The 27,927-nt window shown below is 39.9% G+C and overlaps 2 pseudogenes across 2 annotated transcripts in view; one reads left to right on the top strand and one right to left on the bottom strand.

Annotated features, from left to right (window-relative positions):
• The window catches only part of LOC308640388 (AP-3 complex subunit mu-1-like), a 31,733-nt pseudogene extending 16,133 nt beyond the window's left edge, over positions 1-15,600 (top strand). The window contains exons 4-10 of the transcript in view: positions 99-236; positions 2,537-2,622; positions 3,469-3,602; positions 5,936-6,143; positions 7,591-7,735; positions 8,201-8,365; positions 15,464-15,600. The product of the transcript in view is annotated as an AP-3 complex subunit mu-1-like (transcript). The remainder of the gene's footprint in view (positions 1-98; positions 237-2,536; positions 2,623-3,468; positions 3,603-5,935; positions 6,144-7,590; positions 7,736-8,200; positions 8,366-15,463) is intronic.
• Positions 13,833-27,927, bottom strand: part of LOC308640394 (vinculin-like) — a 50,523-nt pseudogene continuing 36,428 nt past the window's right edge. The window contains exons 14-21 of the transcript in view: positions 27,321-27,429; positions 25,899-26,201; positions 24,637-24,761; positions 23,017-23,202; positions 19,980-20,183; positions 17,771-17,974; positions 17,304-17,408; positions 13,833-13,979 (exon numbers count right to left, since the gene is read on the bottom strand). The product of the transcript in view is annotated as a vinculin-like (transcript). The remainder of the gene's footprint in view (positions 13,980-17,303; positions 17,409-17,770; positions 17,975-19,979; positions 20,184-23,016; positions 23,203-24,636; positions 24,762-25,898; positions 26,202-27,320; positions 27,430-27,927) is intronic.

Here is a 27,927-nt window from a genome sequence, read left to right on the forward strand (position 1 = left end):
AAAAAGCAACGAAAGTATTCATTTTCTTCTTTCAGATAATAACTTTTCTGATGACCATTTTACACATCCACTTTATATTCTCCTTTTCCCATTTCTAGGCAGAAGTAATGTTGGGGACACACTCCCCACTGGGCAGCTGTCCAACATTCCATGGCGCCGTGCAGGAGTAAAATACACAAACAATGAAGCCTATTTTGATGTCATTGAAGAAATAGATGCAATTATAGATAAATCAGGTAATTGTGTGCACATGGCCTTATAGGGAAAAAACAGTTTAGCTGACACAAGCTGAATAGAAAATTGAAGTCCCTTGGCAGTGTGGTTTCAGCAGAAAGGCATTTGTTTTCTAATGATTTATAAATCTGTTTATTTTGCCCAGAGGTTACATATAATTATCATAACCACTAGTTTAGATCTGCCAAACATTTGTAAATCAGAACTCATGATGCCTTACTTTAAGCCAGTTATCCTGTATACCTCACCTCTCCCTCATGCTTATGTATTCATTTTAACATTTATTGTATACTGACTGTATTTGCTCTTAATTTCTGTGCAGTATATCTGTTAAAGGAACCATCCCCCCCACATCCATTTTTGTTTGGGTTTTTTTCTTGTTATTGTTTACAATAACAAGAATTGAACTCAGAGACTCACACATGCTAAGCAACCATTCTACCACTGAGGTGCATCTCCAGCTCTTATTATTATTGTATTTTGAGACAGGGTCTCATTAAGTTGCCCAGACCAGCCTTGAACTTGTAATCCTCCTGTGTAAAACCCCTTTTCTGATTATTGATTGATTGATTGTACTAGGGATTGAACCCAAGGGCACTTTACCACTAAGCTACATTGCCAGCCCTTTTAATTTTTTTTATTTGAGACACAGTCTCACTGTGTTGCTTTGGGTCTCACCAAGTTGCTCAGGCCAGCCTCAAACTTAGAATTGTCCTTGCTCAGCCTCTCAAGTCACTGGGATTATAGGCATGTGCTACCACGCCCAGCTCTGATTATTTTTTTAGCAAGATAAAACAGTGGTACTGTGTTAGAATCATAAAATTTATTTATTAAAAATACCTCCTATCCTCACAATTTATACATAAGGAAACTGAGGCTCACAAGACTTAGACGACCTATTCAATGTGGCACATCTAGTTGATATTGTGATAATGACTCATTGTGAATTATAGCCAATATTTTTTCTTCATGAATTCCCTTCCATTATAACATTAATATGTTCCATTGTACTATATATAGGACACCTATAAAAACTTTAATTGATCAGTGTTATAAGTGTCCTATAAAATTTTTCTACATATATATAGTACAGTGGACATAATGGGTTAAGAATAAAAGATACACAGAAATTTCTGTAGGTTTTGGGCTGGGGATATGGCTTTGGGGTAGAGTACTAGCCTGGCATACACAAAGCCCTGGATTGATCCCAGCAGGGGTTTGAGCCGAGGAGAATTCATTACAATAGTTAATTTTACAGAATAATGGATCATGCCCTCTTTCTTTCTTTTTTTAATATTTATTTATTAATTAGTTATTGGCGGACACAACATCTTTGTATGTGGTGCTGGAGAATCGAACCCGGGCCGCACGCATGCCAGGCGAGCACGCTACCGCTTGAGCCACATCCCCAACCCCATGCCCTCTTTCTTAAAAGTTAACAGGTAGTTTAGTCCATTTCATAAGAAACCTGCCTAATTTTTAAATTATATTTAAAATATTTTGGACTTATATCCAGGAGCCTTAAAAGATTGACTATAGGGCTATGGTTGTAGCTCAGTGTTAGAGTACTTGCCCGGCATATGTGAGGCACTGGGGTTCAATCCTTAGCACCACATAAAAATAAGGAAATAAAAGGAAGATATTGTGTCCATCTGCAACTAAAAAAAAAACAAAAAGATTGACTGTAGCTGGGTATAGTGGCACACACCTAATCTCAGCAACTAGGGAGGCTGAGGCAGGAGGATCACAAGTTCGAGGCCAACCTCCGCAAAGTAGCCACTGGGTTCCATCCTCAGCACCACATAAAAATTAAAAATAAATAAAATACAGGCATTCTATCCATCTACAACTACAAAAAGTGGGGGAGGGGGGATTGGGGATGTAGCTCAATGGTTAAGTGCCCCTTGGTAACAAAAGAAAAAAAAGTATGGAATACAGCAGGTGTACAATAAATATTAAAATGAATACATAGCATGAGGGAGAGGAATAGAGGGTAACTGGCTTAAAGTAAGGCATCATGAATTCTGATCTACAAATTTTTTTTGACTCTATAAAGGAGACAGGTTTGATTCTTCCATAGAATTCCTTAGAATTATATTCCACCCAGTTAGGTGCAGACAAAGCACTCACTGAAAAAGCTGTCTGGATTGATGTAATGGAACCTCTGACGTGTTTATAAGGATGCAAAGCTTTGGTTAAGTCTGACACCCAGGGTGTATTCCCATTACTCTAGATATAGTGACAGCTCCAGTAAAGACCCAGAGTCCATTGATATTATCACCCTTTTTCTTTCTTTCTTCAGGATCTACAGTCTTTGCAGAAATTCAAGGAGTCATTGATGCTTGCATTAAGCTATCTGGAATGCCCGATCTCTCTCTCTCTTTCGTGGTAAGTTTTGTTGTCCTGTTCTGTAGCCTCTTGTGTGCCTAATTCAAATGAAGTACTAAGAAATAAATACTGAGATAAGTTTGTATTTTAGGTTGTAGAAGATTATCTCAAATATTCCTAGCACAATGTCCTAATACAGTAGATGATGAGTATAGCCTTTATGGAAAAGCTAAAGAAGAGAGGTTTTTACCTAAGTGTGCTAGAAATGGCTTAAAGTTAGCTGATGGCTTCTGCAAATTTGCAGGGTTACTTTTAATGAATAATTAGTTGTTTTGCTGATATGAACAGGCACTGGTCTTTTGTATCACTTTAGATTCAGCATGACACACTGCTAACAATTAAGACAATTGAGTTCTGGTACTGTTTTGTCACCAATTTCTCCATGAGTTTTTTGGGGAGGAGGAGCAGTACTGCGTATTAAACCTAGGGGTGATCTACTACTGAGCTACATCCTTGGCTCTTTTTACTTTTGAGACAGGATCTCATTAAGTTCTAAGGCTGTCATTGAATTTGTAATCCTCCTGTGTCAGCCTCCCAAGTATCTGGGATTTTAGGTGTATAGATAGCACTGTGCCTGGATGACCTTAAATTCTTTGAAACTCCGTTTTTTTCAGCTATGGGAAGAAAATAATAATTGCTTTTTCTCCCTCATAGTTATTAGATTTCAAGTAATATATATAAAATTGTAAACTGTAAAGCTATAAAGTTGTGTTGATGTGGTTATAATAAACTGTTATAATACAGACTGCTTTTTTTTTAAGGAGCATACTAATTTCTCATAATATCTGAGTAGCATGGCCATACTCATTATATTCTGTGTGTATGGTTCTTCTATTTTCTTGGCAGAACCCAAGGCTTCTAGATGATGTCAGTTTCCACCCCTGCATCAGATTCAAGCGTTGGGAATCTGAACGAGTTTTGTCATTTATCCCTGCAGATGGAAATTTCCGACTCATATCATATCGTGTCAGCTCACAAAAGTATGTTGATACATCAACCAAAATCTGCCATCACATAATCAATGTACTGAATAGAACTCTACTTTCCCTGTTTCATTCTGACAGTCTGATGTTTGAGTTTATTCTTGCTCGCTTTGACTATGGCTCACCAGGAGACCCGATGAGAACTGGTGAAAATATGTGCCTAAAAAAAAAAAATAACCAGAGTACTTTGAATATAAGAGTGTAAAAAATAAATGAGGCTATAGTAAAATCTGTAGCCAAGAGCAGGCATTTTGGATCAAGTGTAACCTGGGAAAAATCATGAACTAGTGCCATAATTTTACCGTGACTTAGTGACTAAGAGGAGACAGACCCTTCTCAAGCTACTCCCCAACTTACCAACTTCAAGTCATCCTTCTGTGCACTGAATTTTATTTATTTATTTTTCATTTGTTCTTTATTTTTTATCTCTGTCAGATATTCCTGACGAGTATAGTTTGACATACATACATGGAATATAACTTATTTTAATTAGGATCCCAGTCTTGTGGTTGTACATGATGTAGACTTTCACTGGTGCTGTATTCATATATGAACATAGGAAATTTATGTCTGATTTATTGTACTCTCTTTCCTATTTCCGTCCCCTCTTTCTTCCCTTCATTTTCCTTTGTCTACTCACTGAACGTCTATTCTTTCGTCCCCCCACTTTTATTGTGTGTTAGCAACTGCATATCAGAGAGTTGCTAACACACAATGAAAGTGTGTGTTATCAGAGAGAACATTCAGCCTTTGGTTTGGGGGGATTGGGTTATTTCATTTAGCATGATAGTCTCCAGATCCATCCATTTTGAGGCAAAAGTCATGAAATTATTCTTTTTTATGGCTGAGTAATATTCTATTGTGTATATATACCACATTTTCTTTATCCGTTCATCTATTGAAGGGCCCTAGGTTAGTTACATAGCTTAGCTATTGTGAATTGCCTGTTGTAAACATTGATGTGGCTTCATTACTGCAGTATGCTGATTTTAAGTACTTTGGGTATAGACTGAGGAGTGGAATAACTGGGTCAAATGGTGGTTCCATTCCAAGTTTTCTGAGTAATCTCCCTACTGCTTTCCAGAGTGGTTGCACCAACTTGCAGTCCCACTAGCAATGTGAGTCTACCTTTTCCCCAAAATCCTCGCCAACATTTACTGTTACTTGTTTTCTTGATAATTGTCATTCTGACTGGAATGAGAATCTTAGTGTAGTTTTAATATGCATTTCTATAATTGCTAGAGATGTTGAACATTTTTTCATATATTTGTTGACCATTTGTATTTCTTGTGTAAAGTGTCTGTTCAGTTCCTTTGACTGTTTGTTGATTGGGTTATTTGTTTCTTTGGTGTTGAGTTTTTTAAGTTCTTTTTGTATCCTAGAGATTAAGGCTCTGAGGTGCAGGTGGCAAAAATTTTCTCTCATTCTATAGGCTCTCTCTTCACATTGTTGATTCCTTTGCTGTCTGAACTGAATTTTAAATTAACATTAATTTTAATTTAACATTATAGGTTGTAGTTAGTTTGTCCTTTGAAAATATGAGAAGGAGGGGCTGAAGCCAAGCCTAGTAAAATCTCTGTAAAATCCCAGTAACTTGGGAGGCTGAGGCAGGAAGATTCCAAGTTCAAGGCAAGCTTGGGTAACTTAGTGAGACCCTATCTCAAAATTTAAAAATGAAAAGGGCTGGGGATACAGCTCAGTGGTAGAGCACCCTTGAGTTTGGTCGCCATTGAAGCAAAAAAAGAAAAAGCATAGCAGGGGCTAGGGATTAGTGTTCAGTAGTGGAGAACTTGTCTATGCTGTGTGAGGCACTGGGTTCAATCCCCAGGTCTGGGGGATACACACACACACACACACACACACACACACACACATATATGTAATATGTATGTATACATGTATATGTATATAGTTAGAAGCATTTGGGTAATGTAAGACTCAAAGGCAGAGGAATTGTTTTTTGACTCTTGTCACTCAGGAACTTTTTGGGTATATATAACTTCAAATTATTTTTCAGTGGACTCTTATTTTTTTTAAACTAGAACCATTTGCCTAAATTATTTATACAATAATTAAACTTCAGGTTTCTGTCTTGGTTTGTATACTTACAGATGAGAACTCAGTTTCTAGCACACTGGTATGAAAACATGTTGTATCCAACTCTCCCTTGTGCAGATATAGCATCTGCAGTTCTAGAGGTATAAAGCCCTATTGTGGAGTTGGAGGCAGGGTAGAATACTCTGGACTGAAGTTTTTTTCAGTCCATTTCTGGAGCTGCCCCACACCATTAATTGTGTGTATTGTGCTTTCCTGTCTTTTTCTCTTTTTAGTCTAGTGGCAATACCAGTGTATGTGAAACACAGTATCAGCTTTAAGGAGAACAGTTCTTGTGGCAGATTTGATATAACAATTGGACCAAAGCAAAATATGGGAAAAACTATTGAAGGAATTACAGTGACAGTTCACATGCCAAAAGTTGTGCTGAATATGAACCTGACACCAACACAAGGCAGCTATACATTTTATCCAGTCACCAAGGTACAGCCACTTCAAATCAAGAGTGAGCAAGTGTTTCTGCAATCTATTTTGTGATTGGGGATTATGGGGGAAGTGTTTAATGACTTATTTAAAAGAAAGTTCCTATAAAACCTGGAGATACTGCTGGGGTTGTTACTCAGTGGTAGAGTGCTTGCCTTTCTTATGGAAGGCACTAGGTTCAGTCCTCTGCACCACATAAAAATAAAATAAAGGTATTGTGTCTATCTATAACTAAAATATATATATTAAAAAGAAAAAAAACTGGAGATAATATTGTGCTGTGCTTCTGCTGCTAACTGTGGAAAGAATCCTGCATCTACCACTGAGTAAATGAACAGAAGAGTTCATCACTTCTGTGCACACTTTCACAGTGTACACTTACTCATCCATTGATAATGCAGAGTCTCTCCCCACTATCTAATGAAAAAGAAAAGCTTTTTAAAGAGAGAAAAACATTATGTGGATATAAGAAGATGGGGTTGTAGCTCAGTGATAGAACACTTGCCTAGCATGTGTTCCTTAGCACTACATAAAAATAAATAAATAAAGGTATTGTATCCATCTACAACAAAAAATACATATATAAAGGAGGAAGATAAGGGCTGGGGTTGTGGCTCAGCAGTAGAGTGCTCGCCTAGCCATGTGCAAGACGCTGGGTTCAATCCTCAGCACCACAAATAAATAAACAAATTAATTAATAAATAAAAAGTATTGTGTCCAACTACAACTTTTAAAAAATTTAAAAAGAGTAAAATAATATAGTTAGTAATTGTTAGATTTTTCTGTAGAAATTGATCATTAAGACCTGTTTCTGCTTTTCTAACTTAAAAGCATCATATATTATTCCATGGGGGATATTGGCTAAGAAAGCTGCTTCCTAATCTACTTACACATTCCTCTAGTGGAATTCCAAAAGATGACTTTTTCTGTCATCTTCCTACTTTGGTAGAAAATGATTGTTTTTAACAGCAGAGTCAATCAGCTGCCTGATAAATTAAAAGGCTTATTTTTTAATAAAGTCAAAGAATGTTAAAGATCATCTAACCCTGTGTTCTAAGGATTCAGAGAACCTTCCCAGAAACCATTTAAGACTGAGCAGGGAAGCTCCACATCCCTGGCTCTCCACCCTACAGCTTCAACTCTAAGAGCTTCATTTTCTCATCTGTTATTGAGCTTCCACAGAAACAGTTGCTTTTTAACAAAGGATACTATGGCTACAAGTTTTAACACCAAGATAAGTCTTTTCATTTTATAGTAAAAGAACCTGGCCTAGAGAAAAGCCATGAAAGCAGTATAATGGAAAGAATACTTGAAATCAGATAGGCTTATGTTCACCTGTGTGACCTGTCTTTTAACCTTATCCTTGAGCATTTGTCTTTAATAAATGGTTGAGGGTTTGTTTTTTTTTTTTTTTTGTCTTTTTGTTTTTTTTCAATGTCCTTTTAAGGTATTAACATGGGATGTGGGGAAAATCACTCCACAAAAGCTTCCAAGTCTTAAAGGACTGGTAAATTTACAGTCTGGAGCACCCAAGCCAGAAGAGAATCCTAGCCTCAACATACAGTTCAAGATCCAGCAGCTTGCTATTTCAGGTAAGTTTTACTTGTGTTTAAGTGTAATTAAGTTTTGCTGAGCTCAGTTATTAGGCACTTAGAAAAGTAACAAACATTTCCCACTATAGAAAGAACAGAAATGTCAGTTTGCCTTTTACACAGTACTAGAGGGCCAGCCTCCAGGAATCAAGGACTTTGGAGACCTCCTATTTCACACAGCATCCCTTCACCCCCCACCCTCACTTAAGCAGCAACAGAGTCATTCATATTCACAGAAGCAGAATTAGCCTTAAAAAACCATTCCCTCCTACATGGTTATCTTAACTAAATCCATACCTTCAAAGTATAGTAATTCACGTATTGTAGAAGAGACAATGCTTCTAAATAGTGAACGGGATATTTGTTAGTGTCAGATTTACAGCATAATACCTGTTGCTCAACAAATATTGTACTATATTATTGTTGGAATTATAACAATTTTTTGTTTCATTCTTTATGACACAGGCTTAAAAGTAAACCGCTTGGACATGTATGGGGAGAAGTATAAGCCATTTAAAGGAGTCAAATATGTCACGAAAGCTGGAAAGTTTCAAGTGAGGACATGAGAAGAGGCCAAAATTCCTCAACAAGATCAATTTGTTTTCAAGTGTCATTACAATTTACTATTAGGTACCAAATGGGTGGGAATACATATTCTAGTTAAAGCATTTGTGTTGAGCTATACACCACTAACAAAGTTATTTAGAAATTGATGTAGGGTTCTTAAGGAGCTTTAAGCTAAGGGATCTTTTCTAATGACTTAGCTTATTTTGTATCTTTTCACTTAGGAAGATTATGGAGGTGATTTCTTCCAAAGGTGGGTACCAGCTGGATGCTGCACACTGTAACAGGAAAGGCAGAAGACTACATTGATAACCTCACTTGCTCTCCTAAAGCCAGTGAATTGGTCTTATTCAGCAGGAACTGTCTCAATCAGTGATGTGACATGTCAGGTGCAGCCAAATGTCACACGTCCTGATCTTAGCCATCCCAGTCCTATCTGTCCTAACAGAGGAAATTCCCCCCACCCAAGAAGTTTACAAAAACTGCCTCTTCAAGTGTTTGCCTTATTCAGCTTTTCACTTGTGCCATTAAGCAAGCACTGTAGCAAAAGCCACTTCCACATGGCCCTGGCAGGGAGCACTACTGCTCCATGCTCCATTCACACTGTACTTGATATTGTATTTTTTATAATAAGATTTTTATGTAAACCTCAAGATTTTGATTTACAAGGACCTTGCTACAGTAAATACCATCTCGACTTTGTGCCACCGGTTCAGCTGTTAGCACAGTAAAAATCATTTGTATCAAAGGGGCAAATGCTTTATTATGGTAATAAAAGGGAACATACTTTTGCTTTCAGGAAGTTATTACAAGCATAAGTGTTTGTGCTTTTTAAGCAAATTAAGGTAGAAAAGAGAAACTTAGGTGAAACTTTAGCCATCTTCATGCTTTATACAGCTTTATCCAACATCACTTATCCCACAGTTAACCTAAATGCCTCATGCCCTAGTTCAGCAAGAGGAGGAAAATGTATCTACCTCATTATCGTTTTTTTTTCTTTTTAAATCTTTTATCTTTTGTTGAATATGCGTGCATCCCTTTTCTTTAGAGGAAACTCCATTTCATACCATGTGCATTTCAAGGCTATTATGATGACTCCCTCCTAAAACTGTTGCACAATTGTCAGTGCAGTAATTTAATAACTCTGCCATACTGACAACAGTACGTGGAAGAACCTTATTGAGGCAGAAACAAAATTCTTAGTAACATTTATGATACCGTATTGATCATCATGATTAGAAAGTCAGTCTGTAGTTGTTACCATTTCATCAACTTCATTGGTTTAGTAGTCCTTGCCCAATTATTTTGCCTCGTTAGACATGAAAAAAATGAAGGGAGGCTAGAAGTTAAAACTTAAGTACTGAAGTACTCTTCCTGTTTCTTTGTTGTTACTTGTGCTATTAAGTTTTCTTCTCCTTGTGGCTCCATTCTGTTTTCTTTTATTGTTTCAGCTTATAACTCTCTTTTCCTTGCCACTTTAGGGTTATCTTACAGTCATCTCATTTATTTTGTCAAGTGCTGGTGGTTGGTGCACCCATTGTACAGTAGCATTCTTACCTTTGCTTGCCTAGGGCATCCAGTCTGCCTTTCACATAGTAACAATGGCACTTTTTACAACTTATAAATTTGTAGAGTAACCAATCTCAGATTGGCAGCTAGAGTCAAAATGTTGCCAAATATTTATTCCCTTTATCTAATATTGCTTTATTCAATTGCTTGTCCTATTTTTTATTATCTTAGAGTTCTTTCCTCAAAAGAGCAATCAGAACATTTCCTTTTCTTTCTTCGGAATCCCTAATCTCAACCTTCCATACCTGCACTGTACAATTTTCTTCCTGTGCTGTCTTATATTCAAGTAGAATGTATGCCAAGAGTCCCTTGCCTCTATCAATTTCTGCTAAAATGTCCAAGTAGACTTTTTCCTTCTACAATTAAATTATTGTATTTATTAATTTGATAGAGTCCAATAAATTCTTTCAATAGCTCTGGCTATACTGTCAATAAAAAAATGAAAGCAACAGGTTGATTTTTTTTTTATTTTTTTATTATTTTTTTGTTGTTGTTAAGCTTAACTGTTAATTGAATGTTCCCAGATGGGCACTGTTCAATGTCAACAGGCTGAACATGATCAGAATTTCCTCTGTATCACATATATGATGTAAAGTTTGCTGCAAAACACTTTCAAATGCTCTTTTCCTTAACTTAGTATGTTCACAGCCATTCAAAATTCCCTTCTTTATCACTACCATCTACTAATATATACATGAATATTCAGTAATATCAGAATACTTACTAAACACAGAGGTCCAGCTAATCCTATAATATTCCCTTTTTCCAAGTTGTGAAGGGAGTATATCCTAAGAGCAAATGAAAGTAGATGTTTAGTTTCTGCTTGATGAAGTCCCCATCATTGTATTCAGAGGGCATTCATCTGGTAGGTACATTCCTTAAATAGTGTTATAGAAGAACCCTTGGAATGTGCTGATCTCATTATCCTTAGAGGCAACTGATTTGTGAAAACAACTAACTACAATGCAGCAGTGAACATAAGGTAAATAGCAGAAATGGGGCAATGTTAGAGATTGCTGCCCTAATTAATAGCCTCGGACATTTCTCTTTAATTCAAGCAGGCTAGAATCCACCTGTATGGTTGGAAGCTTTTGTAGGTAGGTGATAAAAGCAGTGATAAATGCAGTTAGCAACACTTTTAAGTATCACTTTTTTTTTAGTAGTTGTAGATGGACAGCATGACTTTATATTTCTGTATGTGGTACCAAGGATCGAACCCAGTGCCTCACACGTGCTAGGCAAGCAGTCTATCAGTGAGCGACAGCCTCAGCCCACGTTTCAACCTTTAATGATATTTAACCTTTGCAGATCTAGAAAAATCAGGCAAAAACTGTTATGTTCCAGCTCTGTCCAAGAATCTCCTAGTGTGGGCTGAGATTGTGGCTCAGTGGTACAGCACTTGTCTAGCATGTGTGAGGCACTGAGTCCAATTCTCAGTACCATATTAAAAAAATGAAGATGTTGTGTCCATCTAAAATTAAAAATATTTTTAAAAAATCTCCTAGTACTGTTCTAGTCGGGGCTTAAGAAGAGGAATATGTCTCCAAAAGCTAGTTCTGCCCCAGAGCCCTGGTAGGTCCTTGAGAACCTTCCTATGCTGAATTTTAGAATATAAAAAAATGGATTTGTGGTTCTGCACATTTAATAACTTTGGCTTTTTAAGGGATAGTGATGGTCATTCCTATTAAATAGAAAGACTTCTTCAACCAGTGGGTGATCTGTATCATCTGGCTGCTTTCTGCCTTCTGTTAACCTTTGTCACTGCTACTTCTAGTATATAATCCCCAAAGTTGTCCTTTATCACACAGATCCTTGTTAAGTTAAAATACTATTGTCGATTTCTACATCTTTAGTTTCCAGGTCTTAAGGATTAGTTTAATTGGCTATTCTTCAAAAATAAAGGAAAAACTTGACCTAAAAGTTCTTACTAAAATAACATCCAACTTTAGAGCATTATTTATACAAATGCATTTTATTGTTTTAAACACAAAAAAGAGGAAGCAGAAAATATTTGCATATAACAAATCCTAGCTTACAAATGTATTTTTTTTAAAAGTGGTGACACCTCTACCATTCAGGGATTTGTTTTGTTTTGTTTGCTTCACTGTGTCTTGAGCACTGTTGTTAGAGAAAAGCACATCTGGCATAAAGTGTAAAACCAGTGTCTCAACACCAGAAGAACTTGAAGAACAGAGATTTTTCTTATTTCTTCTAAGTAATCTTCAGTAAAACAAAAGGTGATCTTTGGCATAGATTCATACTTTAAAGGCATTAATATTGCATTTATATCAGGTAAGCAATTATACAAATATGCTGAGGGCCTTAAAATAATTTTTTATCAGTTAAAAGGAAATAGAGGTAGCCTGAGTGTGCAGGACCACCTTAAGACAAGTGCTATACATTTGATGATGGGATCTAACACACATTGGGGGGGGGTGAAAGGAAAGCATATTTAGACAAGGGGTCTCACTCCTTTACTTTTTTCATTTTGGGTTTGGAAAGAAATATGGTTTACGTGCTGGAGAATGCTTAGGCAGCAGTGATAAATGTCCGGGGGAGGGGAGGAAAAATTGCCTTTTAACTTTGCGTAATAGGAAATTTACTATGGTGATGATTAAATATTATGCTCATTATTTTCAGTTATATTTAGGAGAGTATAAAGGGGCTTGGCTTAGTTGGTTGAAGGGAAGTAGGAATTCCAGGAGTATTTACCATTGATTTAGTCCCAGAAGCATTCAAATTCTAGTCTGGAAATACCACTCTCCCTTAGATAGAAGTGTCCTTTAACAGGATTGCCTTTTCATTAGACAATCTCAGAGGTCTAGTATTAATTCTTATGAACTGAATTTCCAAAGGATAAAAAGGATCTTTCGAAATTACATACAAACCAAAGTACAGTGACATATGCCTGTAGTCCCATCTATTCAGGAGGTCAAGACAGTAGTATCCCTTGAACCCAGGAGTTTGAGACCAGGCTTGGCAACATAGTGAGACTCCAATTTCCCAAAAAAGAAAAGAAAGAACACCTACATATATTTAAAAATCTTATTTAGGAAGGGTTTAGGGGAAGACTACAAAAGCCAGAACATGATTTGTTTAAAAATTAAATGCAGCATTTCAGCTTAAAAAAGAACAATAAAGAGCTAAGAATGAATGATAAGTCCTCAGCACAGACCTTTGCAGGCAGTGACAAAGCATGGAACGCCTGGGCATGACCCCCTTGGGAAGATGGGCAGGGCCACACCCTGGCTACTCTGCCCCTCTAGTGACAGAGAGCACCAGGGCACACAGTGTATTCATGGGATGGTTACCTTGGCAGGCTGAGGACTGCCATGGGACAAGAAGTTTCCCTAGCACAGACATTGCTCATGAATCATGATTCTGTGATTTCCTCCTGACAGTGAAGTTTGCTAGTGTGTGGAAACTTGAATTAAATTGGGGAGAGGCAGGAAATGAATCCAGGCCTATATGTTGGGGCTCCCAAAGGCTACCTTTTCCTGCAGCAGCAAAGCTCACTTCTGAAAAGGACCCAGGTAGTACAACCCAGGGCAGGCGGGGTCAGCAGCAACATGGAAAGCCCAAACAATTTTTTGGAAGCAGAGATTTTCTTAACTGGCTGGTGAAAAGGAAACGAGGGAAATGTCCCCTAGGGTGTCTGGCTAGTGTTTTCACTCTTAAATTCTGAGCTTATGTGAAGTCCATGGGCTAAAAACCCAGTCCACCTATTGAGACAGAGTATACATGAGTTTAACTGTGTTTGAGAATACAGAATTTATATGGAGACATATTTCACAGTGTCCATGACAAAGAGTATAAATGTTTTGTAATGTGAAGAGACCCCATTCCTTTCTGATATGTCAGGCTGGGATGTGGCTTTCAACCCCCAGCAACTCCAGATGGCTTCTGGAACTTGGATTATTCTTTTCAGTAGGGGTTTCCGTACCAGCCAGGTTTGGCTGGGTACCTACTGGTACCAGGGAATCTTTCTGACCCAGCGCAGTGTAAATCCAGCATCTGTTCAAATTTTGATTGAAGCAGCTTCTGCTTCTCTTACAGTCTCCTTCACGGACTGCATGAGGTTCTGGGCATTGTGAACTAGCATCTCTGTGGCCTGTCAAGAAAGAAGAACTCTCCATTACAGTAGTCCCTGATGCAATCCTGTCTCCAAAATAGGGTTAAGCTAAGAATGGACTACAACCATTCCCTGTACTCACTTTCATCACTGATGGATTAGCTGTATTAACCAAAAAGGACCCCAAACTAGACTATCATGATCTTGTACTGTGCCTTCAGATGGCGTATAGTCTGTACCTCTTGATCTTCAAGTTATTCCTCCCCCTCCAGACTCTTGATATTTATCCCCTCTACCTGGAATAATCTTCCCCTAGGTAAATGTTGGTTTTCCCTCCCATGTCCTTCAGATCTTTTAGCTCAACTGTCACCACAGTGAGGCCTTCCTTTCTCCCATTATTTTACATCACAAACCACCTCCCAACTTGCAATAGTCCTCACCTCCAATTCTTTCATTTTTTTCCATAGAATCCATCATCACTCGTTGAAACATTTTAAGTTTTATCTAGATTATTGTGCTCTGAGATAGGTTGTTTGTCCATACAAAATTTAAGTTCCATAATGGAGGACAGATTTTTGTCATGTTTTTTGTTTGTTTTGTTGAGTTTTTTTGTTTTGCTTTTGTAAAAGGGATTGAACCCAGGGGTGCTTAACCACTGAGCCACATCCCCAGCCCTTTTTCATGTTTTATTTAGAGACACAGGGTCTCACTGAGTTGCTTAGGGCCTCACTAAGTTGCTGGGGCTGGCTTTGAACTTGCAGTCCTCCTGCCTCAGTCTCCCAAGTTGCTGGGATTACAGGTGTGCGCCATCACACCCAGCCCTGGTTGTGTGTGTGTGTGTGTGCGCGCGTGGCACCAAGGATTGAACCCAAGGCCTTGCACATGCTAAGCAAGCGCTGAGCTACATCCTCAGCCCCTTTTGTCAGTTTTTGTTCACAGTTGTTCTCCAGTTCTTGGCACATTCGGAGGCATTTCATAAATATTCAATTAATGAATAAACCAACCACCTGATCAATCTATGGAAATCCAAAGTTTATCTTCCAAACACAACGATATAGGAATGGAATGTTGGTACTCTGCTCACATAAAGTCAGAAACCTTAATGATTGTTTAGCTGAGTTAAGAATAACTATTTAAATGGAGGTTGTGGGTTCTCCCGAGAAAAATGTTCATGTGTATTAAATTTATGCATGAAACTTCAGAGGGATCACAGTTCTGGGAGAAATAACTATGGGCTTGAATTTCTGATTAGTAAATCTTTGCACTTATCAACAAAAGGACTTAGGAGCAGAGAGGTCTAGAGATTGCCATCCAAACTTTCATCCTGACAGAGTCAGGATGAAAACTCATGACCTCTCACTTATAGTCGTGTATTTATTCCATTCTACCACACTGTCATTTTCTACCTTTTTTCCCTGGATTTTTTTTGGGGGGGTGCGTGGGTTCAATTGGGAATTGAATTCAGGAGTGCTCTACCACTGAGCTACAACCCTGGCCCTTTTTATTTTTTTCTCTTGTAACAGGGTCTCACTAAGTTGTTGGGCTGGCCTGGAACTCATGATCCTCCTGCCTCAGCCTCTCAAGTAGCTGGGATTACAGGCATATGCCACCACACCTGGACTACTAGACAGTTTAATGGAACAGAGTAGATATTCCCAAGACAAATTTTTGTTGGTTAAATGAATAAGACCTGAATCTCTCAAAACTTATCCTTATTTCTCCAATTTTTCCCACCTTTAGGCAGAAGAGATCACATGACAGGAAAACAGCCCAATGCCCAAATGCTACCTAGAATATATGAGAGTTAGGGGTGAAGATCCAGTTCCCTTGTTTTGGGAGAAGAGAAGGTTAGGTGAGAGCTGTTGGATTAGAATATGGTAGTGGAAGCAGCAATAATGAAACCAAGAAAAGTAGCCTTCTTGTATCTTCTACAGTGCTCCTACCCTCTGTTTACTGGCCTAGAAACCTAAATTATTTGTGAGTTCTCCAAGAGGAAGGATTGTGTCTTTTTGTTCTGTTTTGCTTTTGGTACTGGGGATTAGACCCAGGGATACTCTACCCTAGCCCTTTTTACTTTTTATTTTGACACAGAGTCTCACTGAGTTGCTGTGGGCCTTGCTGAGTTGCTGAGGCTGGCCCTAAACTTATAATCCTCCTACCTCAGCCTCCCAAACTGGTGGGATTACAGGCATGCGCCACCATGCCTGGCAACATGGTGTCTCTTATTTTCTTAACTCCCAAACCACCTGATATATATTGCCTCATACTCCATGTATGAGCGCTGTCTGGGCAGTCCAACAAAGATGTATTCCTCATCAAAAGAAGAAAAGGGGAATGTGGCTCACAGCAGGATCTTCCAGAGGGGAAATAAGAAGAGGAAGGGGTGCTCAAATGAGGATGGATTGTTTTGTTTTAGGTACTGGGGATTAAATCCAGAGGCACTCTATCAGAGCCATACCCCCCAGCCCTTTTTATTTTGAGACAGGGTCTTAATAAATTGCTGAGGTTGGTCTTAAATCTTGCTATCCTCCTGCCTCAGCCTCCTGAGCTTCTGGGATTACAGGCACCCACCACCAATCCCAGCAAATGAGAGTTTTCTGAAAGATCTGGGCCACAGTTCCACAACGGAGAGAAACAGGACAAACTGTTAAGAACAACCCTCCCCCCATCGTTCTTTCTCTGTGAGAAGACTAAAGAAAATGCAAAAGAAGCACCACCTTGAGCTGTCACTTAAGTCTCAGAACAGGCCTAACCACCTCATACTCCTGCACACTCTGCATGATTCATTCCCCCAAGGCTGTAAAATCACCCGAAGGCAGACAGTCTTCTCTCCAGCCAAAAAAGACAGAGTGCGTGGGAGTGGACAGGCAGCAGAAGCCTTAAAAGAGCCAAGCCTTTTGTAGGAGAGAAAAGAACTGAGTAGAAGCCTAACTGGCACAGATTCGTGGTGCTACCTCAACCGTTTAACCTCCCTATGCCTCATTTTCCCATCTGCAAAGTAACACGTTGCCCAAGTGCTTTACTTTCAATCCCAAATTTCTTTTTTTTTAATTATATTTTTTAGTTGTAGATGGACACAATACCTTTATTTGATTTATTTACTTTGTATGTGGTGCTGAGGATCGAACTCGGTGCCTCACTCGTGCCAGGCAAGCACTGTACCACTGAGCCACAATCCCAACCCCCCAGTCCCAAATTTCTGATGCAGCTCTATAACAAAAGACTCTCCTCCTGAGAAAGTGAGTCATAAGACTCCATCCCCCATGCTGAATATTTCATTCAGAGCTAAAATGTCTTTAAAACAGAATTAAAGTGAATAGCACAGAAGCTGCTAGCAAGAAACCAAAAGCCGCAAATACATACCTGCTCAGATTCCTCGTCACTGATGTTGGTCCAGCCCAGCATGGTGGCCTTTACAGTAGACAGGATTTTGAGCTGGGTGCTTATAGTTGGGATTCGCTCACATACCTAAAGAGAAAGTTTAATTTGGTACGTGTCCATATTTGTCTTGCCCACACGTTCCTCAAGGGGAGGACTTCCACTTCTTTACTTCCAATGGCTAGCATGCAGAAGGCACTCAAATTACAACAAAACACTTTTTTTCTTCCTGGGGTTAGTCCAGTCCCTTTATACAGAAGCCAACACATTCACATTCTTTCCTTTGACTAAGAAATAAAACTTTCTTGAGTCTGTCTTTCCCAAACTCCCCTTTTTTCCATTTCCCCTACTCACCCAGTTTTCTCTCTGCTGCTCTCTCCCTCATTATCCTCATATTCCTCCCAACTCTCCCCACCCAACCTGCCAAACACACACCCTCTTTTCCCAGGTACCTGTAAGAGGTTGGTTCTAATCCGCTTATCTGTGTACTGCTTGGCAACTTCCTTGGCCAACCGAGTCACTTCATCTGAAGCCTTGGCAATGTCCTTGGCACACTGAATGAGTGCCCGCTTGGTACCACTGCCCCCTCTTACCAGCCGAGACATCTCAGCCATCAGCAGAGCCATGCGCTTTGCTGCTGCAATGATATCATTGCCCTAGAGAGAAGCAAACATACAGTGTGAGCTCTGCCCACACTCTGCCAAGTTAAGGAAGGAGCAGAAAAACAGGAGAGGAGAGAGCCTGCTGCTCTAGCAGCCCTCTGGAAGGATGAGAAGAAGATTAAAAGGACGGTTCATGAATGACATGGATAGCACTGGAGAAACAGAGAAGGATGAGGCAGGACACTTGATCAGAGACAGACAGAGAATCTCCTGACTGAAAAAGGAAGACCTGGATATAAGTCAGAAAGGGCAACATGTGCACTGCAGGCATAGCACTGAACAAGCACTTAAGCATCTCCAGGTTAATAGGGTCAATAAAATGGGGCCATGGCCAAGGAGTTGGTGAAACAGGCATTTTCATTCTGTAATAGGAGAAAAAGCAGTAGAACTGGCCAGAGAGGAAAAATACAGAGGAGCCTTTCCAGATGCTGAAATCATCCTCTTCCTCCTTACCCTGGCTGCAAATAGCAGCCAAAATTCTCACTACTTCACTAGAATGTAAAACCTAAAGTAACTATTCACAGCTGGTGAAAGGGGAGCATAATTTTCTGATCCAATATGCTCTTGCCTTTCCTCAAGTGTCTCATTTGTCCTGTCAGCCTGAAATATAACATCATTTTAATCTTTCACATGTAAAAACATCAAGAATCAATTGTTCAGCCCCTTCAGTTAAAGTGAAGCCTCCAATTAATGGAATCTTCAGCTAAGAGGATGCTGGAGAAGGAATCAGAACCCCATTCTATTTAACAGCAGTTTATTTTAGATTTGGCATTTGGTTCACTAAAACCTTCATGGGTCATAATAAAGATATATACAAGTAATTTATTTTACGCCCATAAAACAACCTAAAATCACAGCAACTACATTATTTTCAAAAGGCCAGGCCCCACTCATTTCTCCCCTCTTGCTTTTCAATTTATAAACAATGCAGTGAGGCATATGCAAATCATGCCACTACAGGGTGCTCTGTGAGAGACTTCTACAGACACCATGAAATGGCTAATTGTTTATGCTGGTAGGTGTGTGATGTCTCAGGCAGTAAACTGAGGTTGAAGAGAACACATACAGGAAGAAGCCAGGAGGTGAGGGTATATTAGATGAGGCCCTCTGAACCACCTTTTCCAGCACAGACCTAGAATCATTCCAAATTTCAAGACTTTGGTTAGGAAATAGTGTAGCGCCAGGGTTAGTTGTTATCCATCACTCTTCAAATCTTTCTTCTTGCAACATGCCACCTTCAAAGGAAATAACGTGACCAGTACCAACCCCTTTTTTCCCCAAACTAGCTTTGGTTCAGTCCCAAAACCTCAGCTAAGAGGATGCTGGAGAAGGAAACAGAAACCCCATTCTAATTAATAGCAGTTTATTTTAGATTTGGCATTTGGTTCACTAAATCCCCTCTGTTGCTATCTATCCCTCCTCCCACTGAGAAACCTGAACAAGCAGTCAGTGACGTCCCTTCCAAGTGGGCTCCCATCAAGGCCAACATCTGCCACACAGGAAAGTGCAAGGGAGCAAGTAGTCCTCCCCACAGACCCTGCAATATAAAGCTGCTTCTCACCCTGATAAATAAGCCTGAACCATCCATCAGTGAGCAGTCAGGGGCAGGAGGTAGGGGCCAAAGCTCAATGGTCAGGCCAGGGGACCTCTTAATGGTGGAGAATGATTCCTGACCTAGAAGTCATTGAGAGGTGCATCCACAGCTTCTCAAGAGATTTAAAGTTGAGCAAGGGCCACAAAGTTGGTAAGAAAAAGAATCCTTTCAAAAAGTGACCCCATTTCTCTTCATCTCCCAAACATAAGTGCAATCCAATTAATCTGGCATTAGCAGACCTACCAAACTTGTGAAGCCAGTCCTAACAACAAGGTGCAGACAAACAGATACCCACCCTGCTCAGACTCACAGGACCCGCACAGATCATGAGTGATGCAATGTGTCAAGGCTGCACATGGCCAGATGCATTTGGAGCAGTCCCCAACTGGGAGTGCTAATCAGTACCTTACTAGACCACTTGGTAGCTTCCTGGTGCAAGGACTGAGCCGCGGCTAGAATGGGCTGGTTGACAGGCTGATTGGATGGCATTAACAGTAGCTCAGGTTCGTAATCGTCTTCCATGTCAGAGGGGACAAAGAACCCAACAGCATCAACCACATCTGCCTCAGCTACAACTCCTATACCCACCTCAGCAGCTGGGATACCCGGCTTTGTCGATGGCGGGAAGGATGAGAAACAGGGATAGTGTTAGTACGAGCAGTAGGACTTGGGAAACTGAGTTTTAGCTAGTTTAGTAACCAAAGCTTGCCTAGGATGGGAAAGAAAATGGCATACTCCAGGAGCTAGAGGAACCAGGGTCCACAGAAGGGGGAACTCCAGCAGCACTCAGCCCAAGTCACCCTGTGGTGAAGGAAGAAAAGGGTCTTGCTCTACTAGCAAAGGGTTTCCAGAGATATTTATATTAAGAAAGCAAGTTATATTTTTTATACACTTAACTACTAAAATTAAACTTGACACATGTAATTCTCATGTCAGAACAATTTTGAGGAGCAAAACCCAATTGTAGTTTATTACCTTTAAAAGGAATTAGAAGGGAAAAGTAAATACAGCCACACAAGTTGCTTTGAACAGAAGAAAATGAACACTTTTCTGGATTGTATGGTCACAACATTGTTCTGGGACACAAGAAGTGACAGGTCAGCTCTGCAGCTAAAAGATCCAAAATTTAAAACAATATGTCAAAGGTAAGAAACACCAAACCAGGAAAGAAGTAGGAAATCAATGATGGGTGAAGAGGATTCATTAAGTACCCCTCAATGGTCCGGCTATAGGAACCCCAAGAAAATACCCTGTCTGGATTGCAGGGAAAACCACGTTCACGCAGGCACACACACACTCACTCACTCTCTCGCTCTCGCTCTCCCACCCCCCAAAGTCTTTAGAGAGAAAGCTTCCACAATATCTTATTACATCTGTTTCTAATACCAACCTCAAAAGCTTCTCCTTAAATACAACCTAAATCTCTCTCCTATTGCAAAATAGATTCTTTCATCTCAAACTTGACTTATCTAATTCACAGATTGGACAACACATGGACTTGACCAATGAATGAGGCTCAGCTCAGAAGACCCTCACAGGAGCCCAAAATGGGTGCCTATGAAAAGAATAGGGACCATGAGAGGAAGAACATGAATTTAGTAACAGAGGTGGGTACTGTAAGAGATCAAGGGAAGAGACGGGGGGATCAGATGCTGAAAAACAGGTTGAGGGGAAAAGAAAACAAAATGAATTGCTTCAATGAAGTCAAACCATTCACATGAAGGACAGTGACCACAGGTCCTATACATCAAGCATCTGTAACCAAAAGGAAGTAGGAGTTTGTATGGAATTATATTTGAGATTGCTATCAATCTTTATACATAAAGTACCAATCAACTTATATATAAAATCTGTCTCACCAAAAGGTGAAAATTAAGTTGGAGGATTCAGGGCCAAAAAGGGGTCCAGGTACCATCTAAATCCTTTCACCTAAACTCTGTCTCAACAAGACTCAACCCCATTCTGTAGTGAGCAGAAAGGCTAACTCACTGCAGCTAGGGATGAGTGACAAAGTATAAAAAGACAAACAGATTGACACACACACAAATACATATTCCTCCCCAACACATACACCGTTCAAGTTGTTCCTGACTTCACATAACTCAAAGTCGGCAAACCCCTAATGCTTAGACCTCAGGAGACACTCAGACCTCAAGTTTTCTGGTCACAAATGGCAGAGTGGGGAAAATATGTAGGCCAGTACTGTCGGCCCCTTTTATGTTTTATCTTCATAATTTATTAATATTTTGTTTCACTGTACAATGTATCTAAATTTAATGAAATTTCCATTTCCTTTGAGTAAAATCAACCCTCACTGTCACATTCCTCACTCTCTTTATACACAAGGGAATCTACCACACGGTCAACAGGGTATGCATGCCCCAGTTGGAAAGCTATCATTATAAATAATTGCACAGATCAAGTCCAACACTTACAAAGTCTTCATTCCTTCTTAGAACCTGAATGCACAGATAAGCATTTTGAAAAACACAGTTAAAAACCAAAGTTAAGGGCTAGGTGTAGCTCAATGCTAAAGTGCTTGCCTAGCATGCACAAAGCCCAGAGTTCAATCCCCAGCACCACAAAAACAAAACAAAGCAAAAACCAAGATTAATTTCCCAGCCTGAAAAAAAAAATAATAATCCAAGGTCAGCTACAGGTGTAGGCAGTCCTGGGGACTACATTCAATGTAAAAGTTAAAAGACAGAAGGATATGAAAATAATAAAGGTAAATAGATAGTGAAAATAAAGATCTAGGATTAAACTAGAAACAGTTTAGAACTAAGAACTATATTTCATTGCTCTTATCTAGAAAAGCTACCACTCATTATCATATAGGAGGAAACAGGTAAGTTATTCATGGGGCATAACTGCTGCGGCATCCAAGTTTTCATCCCCCACATTAACATTTACACTGAGCTGGAGTGAGCCTGGAGCTGTCTAGAGTTGAGAGGTAGAATGATTCTGAGAAAAGACAAAGCACACGGCTTCTAACACCAATCTATCCGCTTCTGATGTGAATGCAAACATTTCATCTAGTTGTAGCACAGCCCACAAAAGACAGTTTGGTATTTGGAGATCCAACAATTAACAATGGAACATCTAAAAACATTTTAAAAGAAAGATAAGCAAATTCTAAAAGACCCTAAATATCCAGGGTCAGTGCAGCTGACATTCTAATGGACAAAGAAGAAAGGAACCTTCTTCTCAAACCACAGGCATCCCAAATTTCATTTGAGCTGCAAGAAGGAGAAACTATCAAACACCAGAAATATCTCACTAAATCACAGGTAATGGCAGGAACATGCTATTGGCAACACAGGAACCAAAGCAGAGGGAGAGAGTGACTCCATCTGGACTCTTCTTCCTGGGCTTTGTGCATAGTTCTTCATCTTTTTCTCAAAAGACATCCTTTCTTGACAAGAAGAGCTTCATTACTTACCTTGCTGGACCATTTGCGAGCTTCATCATGGAGCTGCCTGGCAGCCATCATCATTGGCTGATTAATCACCTCCCCGGCTTTCTGCTCAGGAAACTCTTCATCCTTTTCCTCTGGTGGTGGGGGCCTGGGTGGAGGGACCTCACCCTCAGGCAGAGGTGGTTTGGGAGGAGCAAGCTCATCTGTTAGCTAAGAAAGAGAATAAACAGGTTTGTAAGTAAAATCCTAGGAACTACTCCCCCTTAAGATTTTTTCCTTTCCTCTAAAAAGCATCTCTAGAAAAGCCACCCACATTGACTTCAAATAAGACCACCCACACTGAGCCACAAGGACCACCTGCTGCAATCTCAACAGAAGCATTTTTTTTCACTCTACAAATAGCTAACAGTTACTGTGTTGGTCATATCCCAGAGGGGCATACACAACACTACGGGATCAAGGATTCTCAAAGATGATCCCCACACAAGATTGAAGTTCTGGGTTCTAGGTCAAGTTCTATGAAGGGGCAGCTGAAAGGCAAATAACTTCTCACTTAGGCCTTAGGTTCTTCATCTCTCAAATTACCTTTAAGATCCTGATTCCTTTTTTATAACCTTTTTAGTGAACCTACTTGTTGTTTTGTTTTTTAAATTAGAAGAACTTTTATTAATTTATTTTGTGGTGCTGGAGATTGAACCCTGGGCCTTGTGCATGCTAGGAAAGCATTCTACTACTGAGCCACAGCCCCAGTCCAAGATCCTGATTCTGAAAGTCATGACTACCTAATGTCATGAATATCTCCCTCTGTCTGCCCCAACCACTCACCAAGAGCTCAAGTGGGGGGGGGGGTGGAAAAAAATCAAAGAACTGTTGGAGATTAGGGAAGCAATATTTACTTCTCAGTTATGAGCACAATGATCCAATTCTGTCTTTGACCAACTTAACATATTCTACTGATATTAAATATGGGAAAATAAGTCAAAGAAATAAATAAATTACTGTTTTGATAAATTATTCCCTATATCAAGGTATTCCCAATAATGTGAGTTGGAGTAAGTATCTAAATATAATCACTATTTCTATTTCTTGGATTTGTATTTGCAAGATATTGCACATTGAACTTGCTGCTAAACCATGGATTCAAGGTACTTTGATACTCCTCGCCAGTATCAAATGATTTTAAACTAAGGTTTGATAAAACTTTTTTAGAAAAGCATATATTACTTTTTTCTAACAAGAAAAAATAACGGTCAAGTAAAGGAAAGAACCTATACAAGATTCTAAACACCATTAGCAATTGGGAACACATGAAATTTCCTCCTCACAAGCTGTACAAGGATTTTACCATAGCTCACTACCTCATCATTCATTACATCCACACTTACCAAAGCCAGCTTCTCTGTTCCAGGCACACCCCATCACAGGAGGCCAATAGCACAGATACCTACCAACCCATATATAAGCACTGGATTTTGACTCTACTAAATTTGGGGATAAAAATCAAGATAAGCCTCTGACTTAAGTTCAAGTAAAAGCTAAACCAAGCCACTTGATTCTTAAAATCTAAAATACAGTTTACTTCTCTCTCGTTACATTCTCAACATCCTGCTGCTCAACACTCCCCATCTCTCTGAATTTACTTACTCGGAGCTGTTCAAGGTCAGGTGGAGGAGGTGGGAAGTCAGGTTCCTGAGGTTGGAAGGCTTCTCTGACCTTGGCCACAGCTCCCAGGATCCAATATCCAGAGTCCAGGAAGCTCTTTTGCAGGCCTAAACAAAAGATACTCTCATTTTCAGCTGGGTAGGTCAGTGCCCCAAAGCACTGTCTGTCTAGCAAAAGAACTGGTTTCTATCAACAAAAGCTGAATGTGAAGCTGCCAGTAAGCATCGTAGGCAGTGGCTAAAGGGGAAGGGAGATAGGGTAAGTCAGATGCCCTGAGGCCTGAAAAGAGTAGGAAGTCTCATAAACCAGCTGTTCCTATAGTGTTCAGCATGCCTGCTCACTGGACAACAAACAAGTAATCAAGAGATTCTTGGGCATGAACACTCTGGCCTCAGGTGGTACCCATCACCTCTCTGATGATGACACAGTCAAGAGTTATCTGCTCAATGCAGAATGTGGGACATGTCAGTTTCAGATTGGGCATACATTCCCCAGAGTACTTCCCACCTTTCTCCCTACTCCTTTGCTCTATTTGGCATTCAGCATGTTAGCCATTTATGCTGAGCTGGAATTCAGGAATCTTCAAAATATGAGAAACTCCAATTAGTGAACCAACTATGTCCTTTATGATGGTGGGTTAAGAACATCAGAAAGATTCTGCCTGAGTCAGGGGTGGATAAACCAGCGCTTCCTTTCCACTCTCTCACTGGATTCTACTCACAAATGAGAATAGAAATATTGGGTGTTCAAAACAGGAAGGAATTCAGATGATTCCAACCAAAGGAGTGGCTCCAATTACACTCTCCTTCAGTGATACTGAAAATATGATCAAAATTCAGCTGATAAAAACCCAGATTCTTTAGGGCCTAAGAGACGAGAGGTTAACTTTAGCCCTCCATATTTGACAGAAAAATAAAATGCTTTATAGAGAAAAATACACAAGAAGTTACAACAGTATTATATAAGCTTATAAACATAAGCTTATATATTATATATATGGCAAACTGATTAGTCATCTTTTGAGAAATTTTCAAAATAATGATTGAACAGGGTTAAGAACTGTTTAGCCAGACAACATTAAGAAAGCATAGTGAAGCTGAACCAGTATATCTACACACCTGCCAATACTGCAGAGGTGTGGACAGAAAATGATTAGCCTAGTATTCTCATACTAAGTGTGTGTAGACTTTGTATGTGGCGGTTGTGAGGTGCACCTTATCTCACCACCATGCTTTGTTGCTTACCAGGGTCAGAAATGTTTCCAGCCACAGCCTTTGCATCCATCACCATAGGGGAGATTGTTTTGCTCAATTCATCAGAGGCAGCTTTCACAGCCTCATGGGACTTGGGATCCTCAGAGTTCTCCACCTCCCTCTTCGCCACCAGCAGGATTCAGTTGGCCCGATGAGCAATGCTTGTTGCCCCAGCAACCAGCATCTGAGGTTGAATGTTGGCCATGGCTACCTTACACTTGTCCAGATCTTTTTTAATTGCTTCTTCAGAAGCATCCAACAGAGATTTGGTATCAATGGCTTCGTCCACCAGCCCTGTCAAGAGACCAAAAATGGAATTTAATTTCTGTTTTAGAAGAATAAGAGACTCCAAAATATTCATTTCTATTTGTTTCTCATAATAAACTACAATACTCTATCTTTCAGCTAAAAGTTATCCCTACACAACCGTAAGCTTCCAGGTAAACACCACTGAAGAAAAAAGTGAAGACACAGTCAGGTAGGCTATATGGATTTGCAATATTTATACCAACCGTGGTCGCTGGTCTTGTATCCACCACAGACAACCAGAAATGCAAAGACATCAGGAGGAAACCAAGATCATGTCTGAAACCTTCACCACATCACCACATTATCTGTTAATAACATTTTCTCTCTTCCCGTCTCACTCCCAAGCCATCTGTTGGTTGTTGGCAGCATGCAGTGCCCAAGATGAGCCACGCAGAGGATTCCAATAACCCTAAAAGCCTGTTTCTTGTTTCTGTTACCTCTCTTCAGACACTGCGGGAGCTCCACTTTCATCTCTGGCTGCTATAGACCCCTGTCAGCGGGTTCTGCAGGGACAACGAAGAGCCTACACTCTTCATTTCGTCCCTTCTCTCCTATCTCACCCTCCACAGAGAATGAAGAAGATTCAGAAGTGCTACTTGCTACTTCAGTCGTACAGACACGGGTTTGTTGGTGGTTGGTTTCTTCTGTTCTTTTCTTAAACTACGTAGTTGATAAGTTGAAGGAAACTCTGAGACAAGTTCTATTAAATAGTAGCTATTGTGGTTCCTTGAAATGTGAACCCACTGAAAATGACAGGGACACCCACTGTATCCACGAACACCGCCTCCTAGCCTCTGAAACTGAACTCTGCCTCAGACTGGGCAAAGACACTATTCAAAGTGAAGATAGGAGCTGTAACAATAAACATCACAATGGGAGGGTGGCACTGAAATAAAAGAGACTCAAACAATCTCTCTTCAGACAAAGTTGCAAGGCTTGAATGAGAAGCTGCCACTGCTCAGCAGCCTTAATCAGGGCCAAGAACACTGTTGAGCACATGACTGTCCCTTTATCCAATTATAGCTGAGTAATAGAACCAGTCCCTCTTGGGGCTCTCAGAACTCATTCCTCATGGATCAGACAAGAACTTTACAAAAACTCTACCTGTCATTTTTTCAACATTATCAATCCACTGGTTCTTCATGGTTTCAAAATGTTCATAAGCTGCTTGATTTCCAGGGTTCCTCAGTAAGATGCGAGCAGCTGAGATGACCTGACAATGACAAAACAACTTTTCAACACCAGCAGAGTACCCTCATACTCAAATTACAAATCTGCAATGAAGCCTTCTCCTCTTCACCAAGAGATGGCACCATAAAGCCAAAAACTGACAGGTCTCTTTAGGGTGAACACACTAGGTTTGGCTCCCCAGAGTAGACTCTTTGCATAGAGGGGGAAAAATGTCAATGGCCGTGTGTGTGTGTGTGTGTGTGTGTGTGTGTGTAATGAAACCCAGGACCTTATGCATGCCAGGTAAGCACTCTACTACAGGCCACATCCATAGCTCCTATAGTCTGATTTTAAGGAAATAAGAAAATTACAAAGTGCTTTCACATCCATTTCTTACTTAATCCTGACAACAACAACCTGTGCAATATCTCACTTTGCAGATGCAAAAACCAACACTCAGAAAATTTAAGTGGGTTGGGGCTGAGGCTGTGGCTCAGAGGTGGAGTGCTCACCTAGCATGTGTGAGGGCCTGGGTTCGATC

The sequence above is a fragment of the Spermophilus citellus genome (assembly GCF_964194105.1).
Source record: "Spermophilus citellus genome assembly, contig: SCAFFOLD_131, whole genome shotgun sequence".
Lineage (NCBI taxonomy): Eukaryota > Metazoa > Chordata > Mammalia > Rodentia > Sciuridae > Spermophilus > Spermophilus citellus.